This window comes from Heterocephalus glaber, unplaced genomic scaffold (assembly GCF_053883595.1).
Source record: "Heterocephalus glaber isolate CG9 unplaced genomic scaffold, H.glaber_assembly_v1.0 deba00001454, whole genome shotgun sequence".
In the NCBI taxonomy this organism is placed as follows: Eukaryota; Metazoa; Chordata; class Mammalia; order Rodentia; family Bathyergidae; genus Heterocephalus; species Heterocephalus glaber.
This window is the reverse complement of record NW_028258303.1, coordinates 11,373,788-11,401,431: the sequence shown is the minus strand read 5'-3', so window position 1 is coordinate 11,401,431 and position 27,644 is coordinate 11,373,788. Positions and strand designations below refer to the sequence as shown.

Here is a 27,644-nt window from a genome sequence, read left to right as displayed (position 1 = left end):
ATATCTTCATTAACCTCTGTTCTAGGCATTAGAAAAAGGTGAAGAGTTGGGCATGCAAAGGTTTGTTTGTTTTTGTAGTGCTGGGGATCAAACCAGGGCCTTGCATATGCTATGCAAATGCTTTACCACTTCCCTAAAACATGCATTTCAGAAGTGATCCCATCCTATGCCCTTCCTTGACCAAGATGTCCTGAAAAATCCAAGTCTATGGACCTTGCAAAGTTTCCCTGCCCAGTCTGCTAGCTTTGAGTAATCTCCTTTTTATCCAGTCACATTTCTACATGGTTGTCTACTCTTTGGTTATGCCTATGCAATGATGTCTCCATAAAAACCCAAAAGGACAGAGCCCAGAGAGCTTCTGGACTGCTGAGCACATGGATGATTTCAGATAGTGAACAACAATTCATTTACATGGTAGGAGGAGGGGCATATACCAACTCCATGGAGATGGAGGCTCTTGTACTTGGGATCCCTCTAGACCTATCTAGACCTCTTCACTTGGCTGCTTATTTGCATCCTTTAAAATACATGTATGTGTTTCCCTGAGATCTGTGAGCCACTCTAGCAAATTAATGGCATATGGGGAGGGGGTCGTGGGCACCTCCATTTTTAGTCACTCAGACTTTCCAGAGGCCTGGACTTGCAAATGGGTCTCAAGTGGGGATGGTCTTGGGAAATCAGCCCTCAAGCCATAAGGTGAGTGGCACTATCTCCAGGTAGAGAGTGTCAGAGTTCAGTTGGATTAGAAGGCACTCAGCTGGTGTCTGCTACAATTGATTGTTTGCTGGTGGGGAAAAGCATATACCTTCAAAGGGCACAGAAGTCTGTGTTTATTGTTGTGCTGTGAAAGCACAGAAAAAAATAGTTTGTTTCCCAATACAGAGCTGTGAATGGTAAGATTACAGAATGGATTACAGAAAATAACATAACTTGAAATTGCCCTACATTAGTTTTCTATTGCTGCTGTAACAAATTTCCATAAACTTTGACTTTATAATAACACAAATGTATTATCTTACATTTCTGTAGATCAGAAGTTTGATGTGGTATCTATGAGTTGGGCTACAATAAAGATGCCAGTATGGTTGTTCCTTTCTGGAATCTTTTCAAGCTTGTAGAGGCACCTGCATTCCTTATCTTATGGACCCATTCTGTCTTCAAAGCCGGAAACCAACACAGCTTCTCTTTGAACCTGTTTCCTGGTTTTTCCTTCAGTTCAATCTTCATGTCTTTCTCTGACACTGTCAGTTGGCCTCTTCCACTTCTAATTCTGTCTTTCTTTTCTTTCAGACAGGTTCTCACTATATTTATTGCCCAGGTTGGCCTTGAACTTATCCAATCAAGTACAATGGTATCTCAGTTCACAAACTTAATTCTTTCCTTAATTCTGGGGGCAAGCCAAACTGGATGAGAACCAACTCAAATTCAGTCATTAGGTTCAATGTCTACTTTATTGGAAAATTTGATTGAGTTCTCATGCAAGGCTCTGTAATAGCTGGGACTACAGATGTGCTACTACACCCAGATTTTAATGACTCTTTTAAAGTTATCTAATTAGTGGCTCTAATTTTATTAGTAACCTTAATTCTCCCTGCTGTGTGCCCTAATATAGCTTCTATGTATTAAGGGAAGGCCATTTTGGGAGGTCATTATTCTCTCTACCTCAAGGCCCTAACAAAATGCCAGAGAATGAAAATGTATGGACACACTAGGACTCACTGAGTTAGTAGGATGTTCTATTTGGTTGTTCATTTGCTTGCTGGGAATTGAACCCAGAGCCTTAGCACTGAGCTACATTCCCAGTATTTTTATTATTTTGAGACCAGGCCTTACTGTCACTGAGTTGCCCAAGGTAGGTTCAAACTTGTGATCTTCCTGTCTTAGCCTCCCAGCATACTGGAATGGAAGATTACTTTAAACTGAGGACATTTCAGATATAGCTGAGGCAAGAAGAAGCCAGTATAGAGATTTCACTGTCTGACTAAAGCCAGAGCTTTCTGGAAGTAAAGCTCCCGTAGAGCCCCTCTCTGGGAGCTTCCCTGCCAGGAGGAGACTGACCATTTGTACCTGCATGAGCAATTACATAACCAAAGATTATCATAGACTATTTCATTTGTTTCCCTAAAAGCTCATTTGTCTTCCAGTAAAAGCAATTTCTCCATCCTACCTTTTTACACATTAACTTGGCACATAAACTATCTATAGCTGTTCAGAAAACCTCTTCATCTACATGTTCCTATATGCACATAGAAATACCTTGCTATTTTCCTGCCAGTCTGTTCATTGCAGGTTAATTGGCCCCAACCCCTGGACTGAAGGTGGCAGAGAAAAAGGTTTTCATCACACTAATAAAACACATGGAGAGCCTACACAACAACACTAGATCCCTAAGATTGAATTCCATAAGAACAGTGGGATGAAAGCAGCAAATGAGTATGGTTTCCTCATTCATAAGAATGTGAAGGTAGAGGGTTGAATAAAATCTGGGATGTAGTTCTGTTGGTTCAGTGAGGCAACAAAAAAATGGAGCAAGGGAGTTGAATGAGGAAAGTGACTCATGTTCTGAATTAAGTGAAGCCAGAGACAGGCAGGTAGAAAGGGGCATATGAGACAGAAGCTATGCCTATGAATAAACAGAAGCTATATCCACAGGTGGACAGAAGTGTGACCATGGGACAGAAGTGGTGCTTGTGGATAGATGGAAGTCAGGTGTTCATTCCCAGCCAACTTCATGCCCATGAATTCTGTACCCTGGTCACTGCCACCCACCAAAAAGCCTGCTCTGCATTTTGTTTCCCCTCAGCACAGGGCAGCAGAGGCAACAACTAACCAACCAACCAACCAACTCACCTGATCATGGACAAGACCAATACCCAAGGAAAAAGATAAGCCCCTGAGAGTCACCAACTCAGAGGATAAATAGCAAACTGGGCCAGCAGGACTAGGCACGAAGAAAAGGCCAGGCTACTGTAAACTATAAAAACAGATTTTCCTCCAAAAGTGACTCTATGGCAAGCTAGCGTTGGAGAAGAAATGTAGTGCAGCATCTGCTATAGTGGAGAGAATTTAAAAGAGCTATTTTGGAAAGAAGTTATTTGTTTAAGATTGAGCCACAGAACAAGTACACAACAACTCAACTTCAGGATTTCCAGTGTTACTCTCCCATTGTGATTAGGTGTGAGATAGCCAAAGGAGACAGTCAGGGAAAGGGTTCAGGCTACATATAGACCCCCTGTGAAGCTTAAACTCAGGCCAGGAAAGATACGAACAAGCACTGTCCTCTACAGTGAGAAGCCAGGGTTGTTAAGTATGGCTTTCAGAAGTGGCTGGATCTGAAAGCACTGGAATCAAATCCAGCAGTCTGCTTAAACCCCTGCCTAGCTGTCTAACAGAGCAGAGACCAGTGGTCTGATTGCTTCCCCATCTACCAACATAAGCAAGGACATGCCTCTGCTTGGATAATTGCCACAGTCCATGGTGTACAGACAAAGAGGCCTAGGAAGAGTCAGAGGTTCACAAACCCACAGGCCATAAATTTTGGTGGAGAAAACTGTGACTTGCTGGCTTGCAATACAGTAAATCCTGGAAAGAAACTATTTATTCAAAAATACAAAAGAATTTTTTTAGACTCATTTTTTTCTTTTGCTTTCATTGGTTTTAGGGGCTTAGGGATTTTTCCTTTTTTCTTCCATTTAATTTCTTACTTATTCTTTCTCCTTTTTCCTTTATTTTGCTTTCTTTTTCTCTTATTTATTTTCTGTTACTTTTGTCAAATTCTATTAATTTATCTTTACTTCTTATTAGAATCCATTATCTCACTTTTCTCTCCTTGCCTTCCTTTGATTAATTTTTTAAATTTTACTTTATTCATTCTCCCATCCCCAACTCCATCTTTACTAGTATAACTGTTAAGCTTTATTAGATATTTTGTTAACTATATGCTATTACTGTTGAATACTTTTCTGTTGTTAGTGAAATACGGTTTTTGCATTTAGTAGCTATTTACTGTATGTCAGTATTTCATTTGTCTTAGTTCTTATTCTATAATTATAGATCTCTTTTCTATGGTTAAGGGTGGTATATTACTAGTACATGGTGTATGTAAATGTCCAGTTTGTCTTTGATGCTACTATTATTGCTGATTTTATTGCTATTACTAGGGAGGCATAGTTGTTGCTATTAACTGACTTTCTCTGCAGGCCAATATCTGGATGACCTTTGTGTAGTTAACAATATTCTGGTCCATTGCCACAGAACTTAGTGCTGGGTCAATTACACTGTGGCCTCCCCTCCTAAATTAAGAGAGGTGGTTGAATCTTGTGATAGAGGCCCAGAATGCATAGCTAAAATGCAGCACTGACCAAACAGGTCTCCATAGTAACAACACAGTCTTTTCACTATAATTGACTACCAAATCTTAGCACAAAAAAGGACACATAAAAAGACAACAAAATTCCTCCCAAAACTTTCAACTACCCCATAGCTGATGCATGAGGCATTGAGGGGAGTCCATGAAAAGCCAACCAGCTAAATTATTGGAACTGATAAAAAGATGAAAACAGATCAATAAGGTGCTCAGGAAGCTGATAAAAGATATAACCAAATGGATAATTAGACATATTAAGCAAAATGATCAGTGAGTTTACAAAAGACACTAATAAAAAGCTAGCTGAGCTTTAAAAATGATAGAAAGCAGTTTATCAAAGAATTAGAGTCAATGAAGAGGTACCAAAAAGAAATCCAGGTGATTAAAATTTTTCTTGAGCCAGGGATGTAGCTCAGTGGCACCATGCCTGCCTGGCAAGCACAACATCCTGAGTTCGGTCCCCAGTACCAGAAAAAAAAATTCTGTTGAAAATAAGGCAACAGAAGTGACCAATGTGAGGATAAAGAGTCATAACTAGAATAGAGGACTGATGGTGGTGAACAGTTATTCAGAGATACCTTAAAAACAACAAGAGAACATGAAAAATGGATCCAACAGCTGGTAGGTGCTGCAAAACAGACTAAAATTAATTGGAATTAGTGAAAAATCAGAAAACAGCACAAATGACATTTTTAAAACCCTGTTTACACAAATAATGCCAACACAAAGACAAAATCTTAAAAGCTGTTAGAAAAAGCAACAAAACACTTTAAAAGGTAAACATATAATTACACCTCAACACAAATCTTAAAAGTCCAGGAGAGCTTGGAGTTTCAAGCCCTAAAATAAAACAACTTCCAACTCAGATTGTTACAGCTTGTATTTAGCTGCACCGCTGCCACACACCCCCCCCCCCGCCCCCAGCCACATGTGGTCATAGGTAGAGCTTTTCAGAGGTGAGTGGATCTATGGTGTGTGATGCTGGGATTAAGGATGTGATGCACTTCAAGGTCCCAAAAAAACAAGAACAATCCAAATCCAAAGCTAGTACAAAGAGGAAAATTATAAAGATCAGAGCAGAAATTAATGAAATTGAGACTAAAACAATGACACAAAAAAAATTAATGAAGACTTCCAAGAAGATAATGGAGTGATAAGCAGCAGCAAATCAACCTCTCCAAGATTCAGAATCCAGACACTGGAGAATAACAACTTGAGGAAGAGAGAAAGGAGGGCAGTGGATTCCTGGGACCCAGGAAGGATCTGAAGGAAAGATTGGAACTAGTAGAAAAAGTGAGGAGATGGACCACAGTACAGAGGGAGGAGGCAAACTGCACTACCCCCACCCCCACTCCCAGTTTGCCCCATGACAGAGCACCATTGAATCTACAAAGGAAGCACCAGGAGGATGGGTGAATCCAAAAGCCAGTTACATGTAGAAGACATTCTGAAAAATAATCATTTCCTTAAGAGGTTTCAGTACTAGTAATAAAGCTACCTACCATAAGCAATTTACAAACATCAACAAAGACAACAAAAAAACATAGAAAATGAGAAAACACACAAGCATGATGTAACCCCATACCTCCCGCTTACCCAAGGCAATTCAACAGAGCATTGAAGTAGAAGAAATCAAAAGCCACCACCTGAAATTTCAGAAATGGTACCAGGAGAAATATAGCAAAGCAGATGAATGAGGCTCTAGAAAAAAAAAATCACACAGTTTACTAAAGGGATGATGACTGTAATGAAGGACATGGTTAGTGAATCTAGAGTAGATACAAATAAAAAAGTACAGGCCTTTCAGAAAGTTATGAAAACCATGAATGCCCAACATAGGAAATAACTGGAATCCATAAAAGATCATCAATACCTGAGAAACTGTACTCTAATAAAATGGAAAACTCAGAAGAAATGGACAAATTCCTATATATATATGAATTACCAAAGCTGAATCAAGAACCTATAAAAATTCTAAATAACCAAATATCACCCAGTGAAATTGAAGGTGTAATTAAGAAACTATAAACAAAGAAAAGCCCAGATCCCAATGGATTCACTGCTGAATTCTACAAACATTTAGAGATCTAATGCCACTTCTCAAACTCTTTCATGAAACTGAAGGAGAAGTAATACTCCCAAACTCATCCCTGGAAGGAAGCATTACCCTGATACCAAAACCAGAGAAGGATCCAACCAAAAGAGAGAACTACAGGCCAATTTCCTTAATGAACATAGATACAGAAATCTTCAAGGTATAAATTCCCAATGATGAATGTCACCATATTGCATACCTAAAATGTTCTGATACAGTTAATGAATAAAAAAAATAAAAGATACAGCAAGTCATCAAGAAGTCATCAAGAAGTTTACCTACCATGATCAAGTAGGATTCATCCCACAGATGCAGGCATGGTTCAACATACTCAAATCAATAAATGTAATATATCACAATAACAGAAACAAAGACAAAAATCACATGAGTGCCTCAATAGACACAGAAAAAGCATTTTACAAAATCCAACACCCACTTGTGATTTTAAAAAAACACAGAAAAATTGGAATAGAAGGTCTTTATCTCAATCTGAGAAAAGGCATCTATGACAAACCAACAGCCAACATAATCCTAAATAGTCAAAAACTGAAAGCTTTCACTTAAAAATCAGGAACAAGACAAGAATGGCCACTATCTCCACTCTTGTTCAATATAGTTCTGGAAATGTTAGCCAGAGTAATTATACAAGAGAAAGAAATAAAAAGAATATAGATAAGAAAGGATGAAGTTAAATTATCATTATTTGCTGATGACATGATACTCTACAGAGAACACCCCCAAAACTCCACCAAAAGACTCCCAGAATTAATAACCAAATTTAATTCAACACTCAAAAATCTATAGCATCCCTGTACACAAATAACAAACTCACTGAGAGAGAAATTAGGGAAGCCACACCTTTGACAATAGCATAGAAAAATGAAATACTTAGGAATCAATCTTACAAAGGAAGTGAAAGACCTATACACTGAAAACTATGGTACTCTGAAAAAGGAGATCAAAGAGGATATCATAAAATAGAATGATATCCCTGTTCTAGGTTAGGCAGAACCAATATAGTGAAAACAGTCATACTTCCAAAACTGTTATACAGATTTGATGCAATCCCAATCAAAATACCAACAGCATACCTCACAAAACTAGAGAAAATAATCCTAAAAGTCATATGTAACCAGAAGAGATCTATAATACCAAAAGCAATTCTGGACAACAACAGCAAATTAGGGGGCATCACAATTCTCAATTTGAAGTCATATTACAAAGTTACCATGATAAAAACAGCATGGTACTGAGAAAAAAAAAAGAGACCCAAAGATCAATGGAATAGAATAGAAGATGCAGAAACAACTCCAAATGCATTCAGCCACCTTATCACATGTTTAAATATCACATTTTTTTCCTCTTACATGAGATACCAAAAGTATAAATAAGGACCAAAATGGATGACAGATACTGAGAAATAGGAAGAAAAAGCTCAAATGAGAAGAAGGGAGGGGATACAGTAAAGGAAGGAAGAGAAAGAGAAAGAAAAAGAGAATAGAAGGAAAGAATGGAAACAAACTTTTGTAAGTAAGAGGGGAAGAAAGGTTGAAGGGAAGGGAGGGGAATGGGCAAAAGAAGAATCAAGATATATTATGTACAGGTACACATTCACCATGATGAAAGTGATCGTTATGTATATAAAAAATGTACCAATAAAATCAAACAAAAGAATTAATGAAATGAAGATCTGGTTGTTTGAAACAATAAATAAAATAGGCATACCCTGGCTAATCTTGCCCCCCCAAAAGAAAGAAAAGACCCAAATCAATACAATTAGAAATGAAAAATGTGAAATCAAAATAGACACCATTGAAATTGAGAAGATTGTGACTACTTCAAAAACTTACTCTCCAAAAAATTGAAGAATTCAAAAGAAGTAGATAGATACATATAAATTACCAAAACTGAACCAAGAAGATATAAAATCCTGAATAATTCAACAATAAGCAATGAAATTGAAGCAGTAATTTAAATAAAACTAACCAAGAAAAGCCCAGGACCTGGTAGATTCACTGCTGAATCTACAAGAATGTCACAAAGAACTAACAACAATACTCTGCAAACTCTTTAGTGAAATTGAAAGGAAGGGGTACTCCGAAATTCATTCCTGGAAGCTACCATACCCTGATTCCAAAACCAGACAAAGATTCAACCAAAAAAGAGAACTACAGGCCAATCTATTTAGTGAGCATAGATACAGAAATCTTCAACAACATACTGGCAAACAAAATGCAACAAATCATCAAAAAGATCATACATCCCATGCAGAGATTACAAATCAATAAATGTAGGACATCACATAAACAGAATCAAAGACAAAAATCACATGATTATCTCAAAATACATAGAAAAAGCCTTTGAAAAAATCCAAAATGCATTCATGATTTTCTTTAAAACCTGAAAGAAAATAGGTATAGAAAGACCTTATTTATCTTAGCTACTTTTCTCATTGCTGAGACAAAATACTTGACACCAAAGTTAAAGGGGAACAGGCTTATTGTAGAGGTTTGTAGAGGTTTCAGTTCATAGTTGGTTGACTTCAAAGCTGAGTGGCATGGCAGAGGGCCATCCCAGAAGAGAAAAAGTTCATGTCAGGCAGCAAGGCAGCAAGCAACAAAGTAGTGAATCAGCGAGTGATGACAGCAGCCCTCTTTCTGTCCCTTATAAACTATCAAGGCTACACACCCTCAGTGCAGGTAGCACTCACAACGAGGGTGAGCCTTCCCATTATCTACACCCAGAACTATGCCAAACCAATCAACAGACTAATTTAGTAATCACACACCCTTGATCCCAGGTTCATACTCTTAATCCCAGTATCACACACTCTAGATCCAGCCACCTCTGAAAAGCCATGCCTGTGACTGCATGAGGCTTTGGGGGGACATCTAGCTGTAACATTATCTCAACTGGATAAAAGCCATTTATCACAAACCTATTGCCAAAATCTTACTAAATGGGGAAAAACAAAAGGAAAAACACAAGAATGACTACTATCACTAGTTCTGTTCAATATAGTAATCAAAACATTACCCAGGTCAAGCACAGAAGAGAAAGAAAAAAAGTGGACATGTGTAGGTTATGTGAAGTCAAATTATCATTATTTGCAGATCACATGATCTTCTACATAATCCAAAAATTTCCATCTGAAGATTCGTAGAATTAATAACCAAATTCAGTAGTGTAGCTAAATACAAAATCAACTCAAAAAATCAATTCTGTTCCTGTAAACCAATAATGAACTCTCTGAGAGAGAAATTAGAAAAATAATACCATTCACAATAGCACTAAGACAAATTAAATACTTAGAAATTAACCTAAGGAAAATCCTTTGTAGTTAAAGACCTCTATAATAAAAACTACAGGACTCTGAAAAAAAAAAGATCGAAGAAGAAATAGAAAATGGAAAGATATCCTGAAAGATAGGCAAAACCAAGATTCTCAAAATGGGCATACTTCCAAAATTGATGTACAGATTTAATGCAATCCCAATCAAAATACCAATAGCGTTCCTCAGAGCTACAGAGAATAATCTAAACTTTATGTGGAACCAGAAGAGACCCAGAATAGCAAAAGCAATCCTGGGCAACAGAGCAAAGAGAGACATTAAAAATCTCAGACTTAAGGTGACACTATATTACAAAGATACAGTGACAAAAAAGCATGGTACTGATTCAAAAACAGACATGAGGATCAAAGGAACAGAATAGAGGGTGAAAAAACCACCCCAGGCACATTCAGCTATCTGGTTATTGTTACAAAGGCACCAAAAACATACATTAGAGGAAAAACAGCCTCTTTAATAAATGATGCTGGGAAAATTGGATATCCACATGCCAAAGATTTAACCCAGATCCATATATCAAACCATGTACTAAACTAAAATAAAAATAGATCAAAGATCTAAATGTTAAAACAGAAACACTTTATCTGCTGGAAGACAAAATAGCTAAAACTTTAGACGACATAGGCATAGGCAAGGACTTTTTGAACAGAACCCCAGTTGCATAGGAAATATCATCAAGAATCAACAAATGGAATCATATCAAATTTAAAAACTTATGCACAGCAAAGGAAACAACCAACAGAGTTAAGAAACAACTTATAGAATTAGAAAATTTTTTACCAGCTATTCCTTGGACAGAGGACTAATATCTAGAATATATAAAGAAAATTAGGGCCAGGGATTTAGCTCAGTGTTTCCACTGCCTGCCTCGCAAGCGCAAGGACTCAAGTTCGATGCCCCGTACCAAAAACAAAACAAAAAAGAAAATTAGACCCTCCAAAATAAAAGAACCAATCAAAAAATGGGCAACTGAAATGAATAGACACTTCACAGAAGAAGTACAAATGACTAATAAATACATGAAGAAAAGCTCATCATTGCTGGCTATTAGAGAAATGCAAATTAAGGCAATGCTGAGATTCTATCTTACCCCAGAAAGAATGGCCATCATTCTTAATTTAAGAAATTAAATAATAACAAATGCTGATGATGCTGCAGAGAAAAATGGACACTTTAACATTGTTGGTGGGAATTTAATCTCATAAACCACTTTGAAAATCAGTATGGAGCTTTCCTCAAAAAACTAAAACTAGAAATTCTATTGGATCCAGCTAATCTCCTTCTAGGTATCTTCACATAAGAGTTAAAGACATCTTATTATAGAGATACATGCATACCAGTGTTTATAGCAGCATAACTCATAATAGCTAAATCTTGGAAGTGACCTATATGTTCATCAACAGATGAAAGGATAAACAAATGTGGTATTTATACACTGTGAAGTGCTACTCTGCCATATATAAAGAATGATAAATTTGAGTCATTTGCAGGAAAATGGATGCACCTGGAGACCATAATGTTAAATGAAATAAATCAGATATACAAGTTTAAAAATCATTGTTCCTCTTATATGAGGAAGTTAAAATATAAATAAAGAGCAAAGTAAAAGATAGATAATAGGAAAAGGGGAGATAGGTCTTTTACAAAAGGGAAGGGACCAAGAGGTGGAGAGAGGTGGACAGGGGGTAGGAGATGAAAAAAAGCAAAGAATGAAGATCTCTTAGCTACACGTATCAACTCCTCATGAGGAATGAAATCATTACATACTGCAAACGTACTAATAAAAATAAAAATTGAAAAAATGATAGTGTCATATGGAGGGATCTCTTGGAGGCAAAGAAGCTGAGGCAAGAGGATTAGGTCACTGTTGTGGATACTGGCATTTAATCCCTGGCATTCTGGGTTTTGGTCATTGCCATTATTTGGACATGAGAGTGGGATTATGGTAGTGAAAGGGATGAATATTTCTTTTCTATCACCCAATCACAGACTACTACTAAGGTAGTGTTTTTAAACAACACTCACTACCATCTAGGTCTGGTGATCATGACCTTAGATTAGATTAGGTTCTACTCAAGGTATCACGAGGCCAAATCAAAATTTCAAGCAGCTGAACTCTTAGCTGAAGGCTATCCCTAGATAATCTGCTTCTAAACAGAGTCAGTTCCTATGGTTGTCAGGACTGAGATCCCTGTGTTCTTGCTATCAACTGGAGTCCCTTCAGCTCCTTCAGTCTGCCATTATTTCTTCCCATGTGACAGCAACCATCTTCAAAGCAGGTTGAGTTCTTCTCGAACTGAATCTCTTATTTTTCCTTCTGCTTTTTAAAGGGCTCCTATGATTAAATCAGGTCTACATTTACTATCTCACCATTTTAAGAGTCAACTGATTTTGGCACGTTAGTTACAATTATCAAATCCCTCAGATCAAGCCAAGCACAGTAGTACATGCCTGTCATTCCAGCTACTTGTAAGGTTGAGGCAAGAGACTTGCAAGGTCAAAGTCAGTCTGGGCAAGTTAGAGAGACCCTGTCTCCTGACAAAATTATTAAAATTCTCCAAATCAGTCCCTAGATTAGGGTTTAATGAAATAACCAGATGATAATTGAAATCTCAGAGGCTGTGGGAGAGGAATGTATCTAGAATCCTGTCTAACTTGGAGGTGAAGTTGAGAAGATCAAAGAGCACAGAAGCTAGGGTGATAGGCTGATCTTCAAAATGAACATAAAAATTGCCAAGATAGTTATGGTCGTGGAGAGAAGCAAAATGCCAAAAACCAAGAACCAAATGCTGACATTCTTTACTGATTGGGAAAGGAAACAGTAGGTAGATATATGATTAACACAGGAAGAGGCAGCATACGGACTGGGAAGGAGGCAGTGTGTGGGGGGGGGGTGTTAAGAGCGCAGATGCTGGTGCCAGATAACATTGGTTCAAATAATTTGCTTTATACAGCAGACAGGATACCAATAAGAAATAATTCACTTGGTTATGAAGTTCACAGGTAGTGAAGCCCTATAGAGTACAGAGGGAAAAATACATCTGATTAGGAATTATTAACTGGCAGAATCAGATAGCATAGTAGAAGATAAAACATTTGCCCCTGCATCATAGGGTAAAAGGCTAAATGTTGAGAGTTCACCATAGTAAATTTCATTAGCCATAAAATCCTCTCTCTCTCTCTCTCTCTCTCTCTCTCTCTCTCTCTCTCTCTCTCTCTCGGTACTGCGGATCAAACCCAGGACCTTGCATATGTTAGGCTAGTGCTTTACCACTAAACTACACACACAGCCTTTAAGTAAACTTTTTATTGAAGTTTATATATAGATAGATAGATAGACAGACAGACACTACAGGGCTGAGCATGTAACTCAGTAGCTAAACCTGGGTTTAATATCCTCACTAAATAAAAGAAAAAAATACAAAAAGTCTAATTAGTCACTTTGATGCATATTCACAAAGTGAAGATACCTATATATCTGGGATCCAGACTTTTACAAAGCATATTAACCATATTAACAATATCCCCGAAATTTCCTTCAAATTCTGTATGTTAGTCATTATCCCTATTACCACTATTCTTCTACCACTGTACATCAGTTTTGTCTGTTGTTAAACTTTATATAAATAAAGCAGTTATTTTTTGAGCCTGAATCCTTCTGTTCAATATTATTTATATGACATTCATCCACATATCTTGCATGTAGTAAAGACTTACTCATTTGACCTCTGTGTAGCATTCCACTGTATACATATATTGCCATTTATCAATCTATTATTGATGCATCTTTGGGTTGTTTCCAGTTTTATAATATACCCCTAAATTATTAGACTGAGAAAGAGTTCTAATAGTCTACCAACCCATCGCCCACTATAATGGCACAAATTGTACTCCAAAACATGACATTATCTCCCTCTGATTATACTTGAAAGAGAACAAAGAGAAATAGAAAAAGAACCGAGGATCAGAGCTGTAGAAGACCATGAACAAATAAGCCTTGTATTTCTCCTTCCAGCAGATGTCATCCAACCCCTACTGAACATTTTCCCAAAGACTCCCTTGCATTAAGTCTCATATTTGGCACTGAGGAAGAGAAAAGGCACACAGAAAAAAAGAGGACCAATATCTACATGGGTAACACAGTGAACATAGTAGGCAAAGTGTCCATAATCGTTCTATGAAGGGTATGACTAAGTATGTCTGGGGATGAGGATCACAGATGATGAAGACTGAAGGAAAGGAAACATCTGAGGTTAGTGTGCACAGAAGTTTGAAATTCCTGGATGGTTGGAGTGATGGAAAAGTTTGGGATACAGATAGTGATGATTGTTACACAATATTATGAATGTAGTTAAATGCCACTGAATCATATGCATATATAGAGTCTGCCAAAAACATGTATACACACTTCAGTAGTTCACCATACTAATAAATGTCTGGAAGCTCATGGCCACCACTTCGAGCACCTGTTGTAATTGTAGAGGCCAATGGTAACTTGTATTGATTTCATGATGTCTCAATAAATTTAGTATTAAAATATTTATACAAGTTTTTCTTTCCCTGATATATACATTTTTGTCAGTCTTTCCATAACTTATATACATATTGCCACAATAAATTTTTTTTCTTTTGGAGGGGCTTGGTTTTGTTTTTATTGTTGCTGTTGTCCATGAATTAGCAGTACTCATTATTTTTTTGAGACAGGGTCTCACTTTGTAGTGCAGGCTGGCCTTGAGCTCACTATGTAGCCCAGGCTGACCTCAAACTCATGGTGACCCTCCTGCCTCTGCCTCCCTAATGCTGGGATTACAGGCATGCACCACCATGCCCACTAGCAGCACTCATTCTTGCACTATGGTGTATGTAATTAACATGTGGTGGAAACTGACAAGGTCTTTCCTGATTGCTGTAAAGTTACATCATTTTCCATTCCCTATTCTCTCTTCCATCTATGTAGCACTTTCCACATTCTGTCTTATATGGTATAATTTGTCCCTGGCATGTCATAGATATTCAGTATATGGTAAATAAATAACTGATGGAAAGATTATTTCTATCTTCCATACTACAATGGGTATTAGAAAAAAGAAATATGGGAAAATGCTAGATTAAAATAAGATGATTAATAGGTTCTGTTGCAGAATTTTATACAGCATTTGGCCATGGAACCTATCACTGAAGAAGCATCTCAAATGTTGTATTCTCTACAAAATACTAGTGGAAATATGAGAGAAAATTATGAAGGCCTTGGATGACACACCAAATGGTTTAGATTCATCTTAAGGGTTATAAACTATTGGAGAGTTAGCTTACTAGAGGAAATCAACACCGTCAAAGTAGTATTCACGTATAGACTGTATGAAGGGATATGGGAAGTCAGAGATCAGTCTGGAAATGAAAATAATGAAGATTCAACTAGAGCAAAGGAAACAACTGTGGAAAAAGGCATGAAAAAAATTGTAAATGAAAAACATTAAAGATCAGAGACAAAGAAGCTAGCTAGAACTGATTTCAGAAAAACTTATAGTATCATAAATGGAAACCACAAAGATATAAAGCATGTCTTACACTTCATTGTATCTCATACATATTACCTAGTTCAGTGCTTTGAATACAACACATACTTGATAAATATTTGTTGACTAAGTAATGCAAGTGTCTTTATCTTCTGTAATTCAGGGGCCTATCCACTTTGACCTGAATCTTCCATGGTTTGGGGCATTCTTGAGAGGGGGTTCAGACAGGGCCTCATGATATAGTTCAGACTGGCTTTGAACTCACTATGTAGTCCAGGCTAGCCTCAAACTTGCAGCAATCTTCCTTCCTTAGCCTCCAAAGTGCTGGGATTAAAGGTGTGCACCAGCATGCCCACCATCTTCTTTTTTTTTTTTTTTTTTTTTTGAGTCAGGGTCTTGATATATAGCTCGGGCTGGCCTTGAACTCACTATGTAGCCCAGGCTGGCCTCAAACTCATGGTGATCTTCCTGCCTCAGCTTCCCAAGTGCTTAAACTACAGACATACACCACCAGGCCCAGACAAATCTGACATGTTGTACCAATGGAGAAAAGTTTCATGAAAGCCTGGTCTCTTCCCTTTGGCACATTTCTGATTAATAAACCTATTATTACATTTAAAGATAAATGTTTATTTGTGGGGCAAATGAAGTGTAATGAGCATTAAGTGATGCTTAGGATTCATTACACAATGTCTTAGATCATTTTCATATCTGGTTGTTATCCTTAATATTGTAATAGATGAATCCAACAAAGCTAAAGCTTCTGGCTTCACTCACATCTATACTTTAGTCTTCCCTATGTTTAGAAGAATTACACATTACTTACTCTACATGTGACAAAGCTATGAGCTAATCTAGAGTGGTTCGAGTTTCATCTAATCTCTGCAATTTTTAGTATTTGACATTGAATGCCTCTATTTCTTACCTTAATTTAGGTCATAATACCTATTTCACAGGATTGAATAATAATAAAATAATATCAGTTTGGGAAGCATAATATAATCTCAGGTTTTATGTATTGCCAAGAATTACACTACTATTTGTTGAGTACTTGGCAGGCAGTGTTTCAGAACTTTTAGGTTTACTTTCTAAATCTCATTTATTCTTCAAAATGATGTTTGTAGGAAGGTTTTATTAAAATCTATTTCGCAGATCCTTCAGTTCATGAGCATGATGATTGGGTGTTCATGCTGTATGCCTGAGATGTGCCTCCCTCAAACCTTGTTACGAGGTTGGCACATTACCCACCTGATCTGAAAACAAACCAAAATGAAACAAAAGAAAACAAAAATCTATTTTGCAGCTGGGAGTAGTGGTACACCCTTGTAATCCTAGCACTTGGGAGGCTGAGGTAGGAAGAGTTCAAGTTTTAGCCCAGCCTAAATTACATAGTGAGGCCTGTCTAAAAGGAAAATTTAAAAAATCAGCAACCGAAATCCTCACTTGAATGTCTTTGATTGTGCCATCATGGCTGCCATGATCTCCATGATTTAAAACATTTGCTTTCCATGGTCATTTTGACTTTGGGAAAGAGCCAGGAGTCACAAGGTACCAGATCTGGTGAATTGGGTGGATGAAGACCACTGTAATGTTTTTATCAGCCTGCCTTTCTGTTGAAGGGCACTTGGCAGCAGCAATCACTGGATTTTTTATCACACCTTGTAAAAACACTCACAAAAGAGAGGCTGGCCATTCCATGAGTAAGTGTGTGCAGATCTCAGGGAGCAGCTGTGAGGCCCAGACCTGCACAGGTGCAGGCGGATCCCAGCCAGGGCTCTGCCCCGAACTCAGAGGTTCCTGCACACCCACCCAAGCCAAAGGCCTGGCCAGAAAAGAGCTACACAGGTGAACAAGCTTCAGCCAGACACCCACCATACCATTGGCCTCAGCCAAGGACCCACCCAGAAAACAGCTACACAGGCACACAAGCAATACTCAGAGGCTCTCCCTAATACCACTGATAAGTGCATGGAGACCCTAGCCAAAGCCTGCACAGACAACAGGAACTGCGGTGCACAGCCCCCAGCCAAAGGATCTCCCAGACAACAGCTATATAGGGGCCCCAGCAAGAGGCACACCCAGATACCATCCCAAGTGTGCACAGGACCAGATGTCCATCCAGACAACAGGTCAGCTCAGGGAAGCAGAAGGCAAACACTCTGAACCCAGGAATTGATGTACTGGCAAGCAGCAGAGAAAAGGCTGCTTGGGGGCTTGCTGAGAATTCAAGACCACTGGGTGAGCAAAAAGTTGTCTCAACAAAGACACAGTAGGCTGCATCTGTTGAAATGAGAAGACACATAAGTAAGTATCAAAACAGACTTCCAGATCCCCTAAGGCAAGCTGAAAGGGCAATGAGATGGAACAATCTGATACTCAACCGCCTGGACTCCCTGAACTGGCAACAAAAGAGGATCTGAAAAAAATGAAATCAGAAATAATTTCTAAAAGAACAGCAGAGATTATGCCCATAGTGTAAGACATGATTAATCTAGAGCAGACACAGATTAAAAAAAAAAAAAAAGGAGCTAAGGAACATGATGGAATCCCAATATGGAAACAAATGGAATCTATAAAACAGATGCAAGCAGATTTCCAGGAGATTAAAAACTCCATTGAAAGTTTATGCAGCAGAATGAGCCAATGAGAGGATAGAATTTCAGATATAGAAGATAGGATGGCAATTAGTGAACAGGAAAAGAAATATTTCATAAAAATAGTAAGGGACAACAAGAAATCAATCCAGCAGCTGCTAGATGATGCAAAGAATAACATCAGATGGATTGGAGTCAATGAAGAAACAGGAGAGAATGTAGATGACATAAAAAAACTGTTCACAGAAGTAATGGCAGAAAACTTCCCAAGCAGGAGAAAAAGACTTGACACACAGATAAGTGAGGCATATAGGACACCTATTAGCCATGATCAAAAAAAATCTACACATAGAAATATAATTAGTTAAGATTCTAGAAAACCAACAGAAAACAAAATTCTAAAGGCAATTAGAAAAAAGAAACAAATCACATATGGAGGAAAGCCCATCAAAATCACAGCAGATTTCTCAACACAAACCCACAAGGCAAGAAGAGCATTGAGTGATGTAGTTCAAGGCCCAAAGGAAAACAACCTCCAACCTAGATCAGATTGATGTACCCTGCAAAACTTTCAAAATTGATGGAAAAATGAGATAATTTCATGACAAAGAGCATCTTAGGAACTTCGTGAATACCAAACCAACACTCCAAAAAATTTTAGACAATATCCTAGGAAAAGACAATGAGGATCACACCCCCAGGAAACCCTGCAGAATGAATCCATCAGGCATGACAAGAAATTAAATGCAAAGGGGGAGAATCCAACAAAAAATCATGACAAGAATAAGTCAATATATATCAGTTATAACCATCAATGTTAATGGTCTCAATTCACCAATTAAAAGAAATAGAAGGGAAGACTGGGTCAAGAAGCAAGATCCAACAATATGCTTCATAGAAGAAACACACTTAATTCAAAAAGAAACTTATAGACTAAAAGTTAAAGGATAGAAAACAATATTCTATGTGACAGGAACCAAAAAAAAACAAAAAAGCAGGAATACCTATCCTCTTTGCAGATCAAGTGGATTTCAAACCAACACTGATTAAGAGAGACAAAGAAGGACACTACATCCTTGTAAAGGGAACAATCCAAGAGGAAGAGATGACAATCATTAATATCTATGCACCAAACACTAGTATGCCCAACTATATAAAAAAATACTAATGGACATGAAAAATCATATAAGCACTAATGAAATAGTAGTGTGGGACCTCAATACCCCACTGTCAAAAATAGATCAACTAGACAAAAAATAAACACCAAAATACTAGAACTCAATCAAACTCTTGAATAAATGAACTTAAAACATGTTTATACCCCACAAAATCAGAATACACATTCTTTTCAGCTGCACATGGGTCATTCGCTAAAATAGACCATATACTCACTCATAGAACATGTTTAAGTAAGTGCAAAGGAATTGAAGTTATCCCCTGTATATTATCAGACCATAGGGCGATCAAATTGGAGATCCATAGAAAAAGAAACTCAAAAAATTTCATAAACACGTGGAAATTGAACAACACACTTCTGAATAACCAATGGGTCACAGAGGAAATTAAAGAAGTCAGACAGTTCCTACTATTAAGTACCAATGCCAATACAACATATTGGAATCTGTGGGACACAATGAAAGCAGTCTTCAAGGGAAATTCATAGCAGTGAATACACATATTAGAAAAACAGAGCAAGCCCAATTAAACAATCCGATGCTGAACCTCAAGCTTCTAGAAAAAGAAGAGCAGGATAAACCCAAAGCTCATACAAGGGAGGAACTTATAAAGATCAGGGCAGAAATCAATTCAGTGGAGACTAAGAGAACAATACAAAAAATTAATGAAGTCAAGAGTTGGTTCTTCGAAAGAATAAACAAAATTGACAAACCCTTAGCCAACCTTATCAGAAAAAGGAAAGAAAAGGCCCAAATCCATCCAATTAGGAATGAAAAGGGTGAAATTACAATGGACCCAGCAGAAATCCAGAGGATCATCAATATCTACTTTGAGAACCTATATGCAAATAAGATGGAAAATACAGAAGAAATGGACAGATTCCTAGATACGTGTGAATTACCAAACATTAACGAAGATCACCTAAAAATTCTAAACGACCCATTATCAATCAATGAAATTGAAAATGTAATTAAAAATTTACCAACTAAGAAAAACCCAGGTTCTGATGGCCTCACTGCTGAATTCTACAGGACATTTAGAGAGGAACTGCTGCCACTACTGTTTAAACTCTTCAATGAAATTGAGAGGGAAGCAATACTCCCAAATTCATTCCTGGAAGCAAGCATAACCTTGATCCCAAAAGCAGACAAAGACCCACCGACAAAGAGAACTATATGCCAATCTCACTAATGAACATAGATGCAAAAATCCTTAATAAGATACTGGCAAATAAAATGCAGAAGATCATCAAGAAAATCATACACCCTGACCAAGTGGGATTCATTCCAGGGATGCAGTGATGGTTCAACATACATAAATCAGTAAATGTAATACACTATATTAATAGAGCCAAGGACAAAAACCATATGATTCTCTCCATAGATGCAGAAAAAGCATTTGACAAAATCCAACATGCATTTATGATAAAAACCCTACAAAAAATTGGAATAGATAGTCTCTACCTCAATCTGATAAAAGCCATCTATGAAAAACCAACAGCCAATATCATACTAAATGGTCAAAAACTGAAATCCTTCACACTAAAATCAGGAAAAAGACAAGGATGTCCACCATCACCACTTCTGTTCAATATAGTTTTGGAAACATTAGCCACAGCAATTAGACAAGAGAAATAAAATAAAAGGAATAAAGATAGGAAATGAAGAAGTCAAATTGTCATTATTTGCAGATGACATGATACTCTATACAGAAGACCCTAAGAATTCCACCAACAGTCTTCTGGACTTGATAACCAAATTCAGTAAAGTAGCTGGATACGAGGTCAACACACAAAAATCAATAGGTTTTCTGTACACGAAAAACAGACTCACTGAGAGAGAAATGGGCCAATCAATTCCTTTCACAATAGCATCCAAAAAATTGAAATACCTAGGAATCAACCTAACAAAAGAAAACAAAGACGTCTACTCTGAAAACTATAGCACTCTGAAAAAAGAGATTAAGGAGAATATCAGAAAATGGAAAGACATCCCTTGCTTCTGGGTAGGAAGAATCAACATAGTGAAAATGGCCATACTTCTAAAACTGCTATATAGATTCAATGGCATCACAGTTGAAATCCCAGCAGCATACTTCACAGACCTGGAGAAAACAATTCAAAATTTCATTTGGAACAAGAAGAGACCTAGAATAGCAAAAGAAGTACTAAAAATAAAGACAAGGTAGGGGGTATCACAATCCCCAACCTGAAACTATACTACAAAGCTATTGTGATAAAAACAGCATGGTACTGGCAAAGAAACAGATTTGAGGACCAGTGGAACAGATTAGAAGATGCAGAAACAATGCCAGACACACTTAGCTATCTCATCTTCGATAAAGGAGCCAAACACCCTCATTAGAGGAAAGATAGTCTCTTTCATAAATGGTGCTGGAAAAATTGGGTTTCCACTTGCCAAAGATTAAAACTAGACCTATATCTCTCACCATGCATTAAACTAAAATCAAAATGGATTAAACATCTAAATATTAAAACAGAAATGCTGATCTAGCTGGAAGAGAAGTTACGTAGAACTCTTGAAGACATTGGTGTAGGAAAATATTTTATGAACAAATCTTCAGTTGCCCATGAACTAGCACAAACAATCAACAAGTGGGATCTCTTCTTATTAAAAAGCTTCTGCACAGCAAGAGAAACCACCAACAATGTGAAGAGACAACCCACAATGTGGAAAAAATCTCCACTAGCTTTCCCTCAGACAAAATGTACTATCTAAAATCTATAAAGAACTTTAAAAAAATCAAACCTCCCAAATTTAAAGACCCAATCAAAAAATGAGCATCTGAAATGAACAGACATTTCTCAAAGAAGTAGAAATAGCAAATAAACATGAAAAAATGTTCAACATTACTGGTCATTTGATAGATGCAAATGAAAACAACACTGAGATTCCACCTCACCCCAGTAAGAATGGCTGCCATCATGAAATCAACCAATAACAAATGCCAGAGGGGCTGTGGGGAAAGAAGAACCCTATTCCACTGCTGGTAGGAGTGTAGACTGGTGCAAGCACTGTGGAAATCAGTATGGAGATACCTCAAAGAACTAGCACTGGAAGTCCCATTTGACCCAGCTGTTCCTCTGCTGGGTATCTTCCCCAAAGAATTAAAAGAATCATACCACAGTGATATATGTGCACCCATGTTTATAGCAGCATAATTCGTGATACCTAAAACTTGGAAGCAACCCAATTGCCCATCAATTGTAGACTGGATAAAGAAAATGTGGTGTTTTAAAAAATATAAAATGGAGTATTAGTCAGGAACAAGAAATTAGAGACATTTATTGCCTAATGGTTGTACATTGAGGTGATACTCTTAAGTGAAATAAATAGGACACACATGTGTAAATACTGAATAGTTTCTCTAGTGTCAGAAACTGAAAGTGTAAATAAGGAATAAAAAGTATAATAGATAATGTGAAATAGGACAAAAAGGTGCAAAAGGGAAGGAGAAGATGGAAGGGTAGGAAAAAAAAGAGAAGGGAATGGAATTAATATGAGAAAAAGAAAAAATGGAAACAAAGTCTTTGTAGATAGGGAGGGATGGAGGGGTTGAAGGGAGGGCAGGGCAAAGGGGAGAAAATAAGAACCAAGATGGATTATGTAAAGGTGCACATTTCCAATGATGAATGTCATTATATTGTTTACCAATAAAATTAATTTGAAAAATAAAAAATTAAAACACAAAAGTGCACTTTCAGTACTGCTTCAGAAAGTGGCAAGAACAATGCAATATGTCTATTTGAAACAGGGGAGAGTATTTTGAGGGAGATTAATGCCAATTTATCTTTTACTGTACAGGTAATAAATTTTTAAAATTTAAACATTTACTGAATATTTCAATAGTAATTTATATTACGTTATTTCCTATTCTTAATCATGTTTTCAATGTCTATTCCCATTTTAAAACATTTCAAGCATAATTAATTTTATCTTGATTCTGAAAACTGTATGTGAAGTTACTGTGAACCTGGTTCCATTGTAGCTTCCTTGACCTCATAATTTTTTTTCTTATGATACTTTATTATGTATTTTTGTTGGTTATCTGCAGGAATTCTTTGAGTATTGAGAGAGAGAGTTCATTCATCTGGAAAACAGTATTTTTGCCAATCTGGGACACCTGAGGATGTTGCTTGTCTGGACAGTCTTTGTATTATAGACTGTGGTTTTTATGAAACACAAAGAATGTAAAATCAGGTCCCAAACCACTTAGGGTCTGGCTAGTAGCTGCAAATTCTCATTGGAGGCTTTTTTTCCCCTCCTTTTTGAAACTTCTATTCATAGCTTAGCCCAGGATGGATATGTTTTCTCCTGGCCTACCTGTGCTGAGTGCTTTCCTTTCTAGTTTGCCTATTCTGAGAGCATATCTCTCCTAGGTCTGAATTAGACATAAGTATAAGCTTTATCTCCTATCCCTTCTTAATACTGAAGTTTAGTTTCTAAAGATCATTGTGGGAAGTTTTACTTATCTGCTTGATCTCCACTGCTGCATCACTAACTTTAGTGGATTCATCCAATCATTAAAAAGTAGGTTTAGCTATTTTATCAACTATTTTAAAATTCTGTGTATCTAGGTGGTTTCTGGTTCTCCAACCACTACAATGTTGCTGAAAATAGAAGTCCTCAAATGTGTCATCTTTTTTCACTTTTCCTTTATTGTAAAAATATCAAAATATTTCAAATGTAGAAAAAATGCTATAATGAACCACTTTGTACCAATCATCAACTAGTGATCAATCTGTGTTTCACTAATGCTTACCTTTCCTTCCCCTTTCCCACAGATTATTTTGAAACAAATTTTAGAGAGCTAATTTTATTCATAAATATTTTAAGGTATGTTTTAAAAAGATATGATTGTATTGAAGCAGGAAACTGTGAGGACCCCAGACAGAGTACTCTTAACACGGAGATAGGAGCAAAAAGTAGCTTTTAATGCCAGCAGCTCAGCAAGTAACTCCTGTCAGTCTCTAGAGCCCCAAATAGAAGTTTGCTCTTCTTTACATACCTCTTTTTACATCTATGAAGCTTAATTTCATTGGAGTTTCCCTGGTAATATAACAAGCAGGATTTACACAAAGCAGAGCAATGGGGGTTGGGAGGGCGCAAAAGTTCTGGCAGGACTTTCTGAGTCTGTTAAATTCCTTCCGTGACAGATTACAGAAGTTGTCATAGTTACTCAGGTGCATTCTACAAAGACCAAAGTTACCTAGGTAACCCATAGTTGCCCAATAATACAGTTAAATCATATCTTCCCAATTCCATACAGAGGGGTGGTATCCTCCTCTCAGTATCTTTTAAGCAAAATGCCAGTACTAATATCTTACCTAGCAGTAGATAATTTCCTTTTTCATGTGTGTGTGTTGTGTGTTGCTAGGGACTGAACCCAGGGCTTTGTACATATTAGGCAAGCATGCTACCTCTGAGCTACACTCCCAGCTTAATAATTTCTTAATATCATCAGGTATCTAGTCATTGACTAAATTTCCCCGATTATCTCATGATTTTTAATGTTTTTATAATTTTCAAATCAAAGTCCAAATAATGTCTATATTACATTTGGTTGATGTGTTTCATAGACTCTTAACTGATAGAATCCCGCACACACACAGTATATTACCCTCTTGTAATTTGTTGTGGGCTGAACTGTGTCCCCTCTCAAATTCATTTGTTGAAGTCCTACCCCCCAATAACTTAGGATGTGACTGTATTTTGAGGTAGGGTCTTTGAAGAAGTGATTACATTAAAATGGTATCTTTGGGTTGGGGCTTACTCCAAACTGACTGGCACCATTATAAGAAGAGGAAATTTAGCTAGGTGTAGTGTGCACATTTGTAATCCCAGCACTCAAGAGGCTGAGGCAGGAGGGTCACTACGAGTTTGAGACTAGTCTAGGATCTTGAAGTTCCAGCCTCCAGAACTCCAAGGAAGTAAATTTCAGTTGTTCAAGTCACCTAGTCTGTGGAATTTTGTTATGGGAGCCCTAGAAAATGAATAACACTTAAGAAACTAGATTATTGTGTTCTGTATGAACACATCTCCATAGTATAATTCATCTTATTCTTCTACAATTTACTTCTACATAAAGTTATAAAGCTAGAAACTTGGAAGGTGTGGTGTAATTCAACAGTAGAACTAACTGTTGCCTGGGCTGCATAACACCCTAAGTTCAACCTTTAGCACTGCGAGAAAAACAAGTATAAATATATAAAGTTATACAAGTATTTTTGACCATGGAAGAAAGGAAATTAACTGAAAAAACAAAGGAAGAGGATAGAAGGGAAAAGGAAGAAAAGGGAAGAGGGAGGGGAAAGGGAAGGGGAAATGAAGAAAATTTAAAAATTATGCATGCAAGCTCCAAACATTTATCATGGCCTTGAGTTAAATCAGAAAGTGTTGTTGTTGGGGGGAAATTTTTGGCCATGACACTCAACATTCAAATTATTATTTCAATTACCCATGTCTTAAAATATTTCTACATTGAGTTGTTTGAAATGAGATGTAATATTCTTTTGAAAAAGAATAAATTTTTAAATAAGTGAACTTTCCAAAGTAGTAAATAGCTAATTCAAGTAATTGTACCAAAGATAATGAGCAGAGAAGACTCTACCACATGGTTTTCTGTCCCATGTCTGAAAATACACACACACACACACACACACACACACACACACACACAGTTTCAATCTTGTATTGGCTTAACTAGGGGCAGTACATACTTCACACTGAAGACGTTTGGAAATGTCTAGTAACATTTTTGTTGGTCATAATGCTTGAGGTTGCTACTAACCTTTAGTGTCCATAGGATGAAAAACATTCCATAAAATAGCCAACAGTGTAATACCCAAGAAATCATTGTCAAAGCCAAGGCCATAATGATATTCTCTTATGTTTTGTTCTAAGAATTTATAGATTTAGCTCTTACGTTTGGGCATTTGATCTGTATTGTATTAGTTTTCTATAAGTAGTATAATGTGAAGGTCTCAATGTATTCTTTTGCTCTGGATATACAGTTTTCTCAGCAATATTAGTTGAAAAGACTTTTTTCTCCCTCAGTCAATGATCTTGGCATGCTTGTTGATAGTCAATTCCTGGTATATATAAAGTTTTCTTTCTGGGCTTTCCATTCTCTTTATTTGTCTATGGGACATCATTTCTTTATGCCAGTGTTACACTGTTTTATGATAGCTTTGTAGTAAATTTTGAAATCAAGGATGGTGAGACCTTTTTCAAGGTTACCTTGGCTATTCAGGATTGCTTGACATTCATATAAATTTTAGGATATATTTTTGTATTTTTGCAAAGCACACACAGACACACACACACCATCGAGATTTTGATAGGGATTGCATTGAATTTGTAGATCACTTTGGGTAGTATTATCCTCTTAACAATTTTAAGTCTGCCTGTCCATCCATACAGGAGGTCTTTCATTTATGTTTTAATTTCTTTCAGCAACGTTTTCAATACAAAAATCTTTTACCTCTGTGGTTAAATTTATTCCTAAATGTGTTACTCTTTTTGATTCTATTTTAAGTACAATTTTTTATTAATGTCCTTTTCAGATTGATTATGCATTGCTAGAGTATAGAAATGCAACTGATTTTTGTGTGCTGGTATTATATCTTGCTACTTTGCTGAATTCTTTTATTAGATCAAACACATGTGTGTGTGTGTGTGTGTGTGTGTTAGAGTTTTCTACAAATAAGATCACAACATTTTTGAACAAAAATACTTTTACTTCTTCGTTTGCATCTTGAACGCCTCTTTTTTCTCTTCTCTAATTTTTTTGGGTGAGACTTCCAATACCATATTGAATACAAAGGGACAAAAGCAAGCAGTTTTGTTTTACTTCTGATCTTAAGGGAAAGCTTTCAGTGTTTCAGTATTGAGTATGATGTTAGTTGTCAGCTTTTCTTATATAGTCTGTATCACACTGACACAATTTCCTTCTACATCTAATCTTTTGAGTTTTTAATCATAAAAGGGTATTGAATTTTTTCTAATACTTTTTATGTGTCAATTGAGATTATCATGTACTTTTTTCTTTCATTCTATTAAATGGTGTATTACATTAGTTGATTTTTGTATGTTGAACCATTCTCACTCTACAGCTACATTCTGTAGCTGGATCTCACTTGATTGTTGTATATTCCTTTTAACATATTGCTGACTGTTTTGTTAGGTTTTTTTGAGAGTTCTTACATCAGTATTTATGTGGGAAAATAGTAGTCTGTAGTTTGCTTTTTTTTTGTAGTTTCTTAGACTGGTTTTGGTATCAGAGTGATGCTGTATTCACCGAATCAAAGTATTTTTGGAACAAGGAAGATTAGTGTCAGCTCTTTAAACATTTGGTAGAATTCACCTGGGAAGGTTTTTTGGTCCTTTTTGTTGTTGTTGTTGTTGTTGTTGAAAGGTTTATAATAGTAGACTTGTTCTCCATTCTAGTTATGGGCCTACTCAGATTTTTTATTTCTTCATGAGTCAGTTTTGGTAGAATGCATGTTTTAGGAATTTGTTCATTTTAT

The 27,644-nt window shown here is 36.8% G+C and overlaps 1 protein-coding gene and 1 non-coding gene across 3 annotated transcripts in view; one reads left to right on the top strand and one right to left on the bottom strand.

The window, feature by feature from the left end:
* The window catches only part of LOC101723225 (broad substrate specificity ATP-binding cassette transporter ABCG2), a 183,189-nt gene that overhangs the window by 113,308 nt on the left and 42,237 nt on the right, over positions 1 to 27,644 (bottom strand). The gene's annotated exons all lie outside the window — the stretch shown is intronic.
* On the top strand, positions 16,479 to 16,580 carry LOC147827133 (small nucleolar RNA U13). The gene has a single exon (XR_015452919.1). It is a non-coding gene; the product is annotated as a small nucleolar RNA U13 (small nucleolar RNA).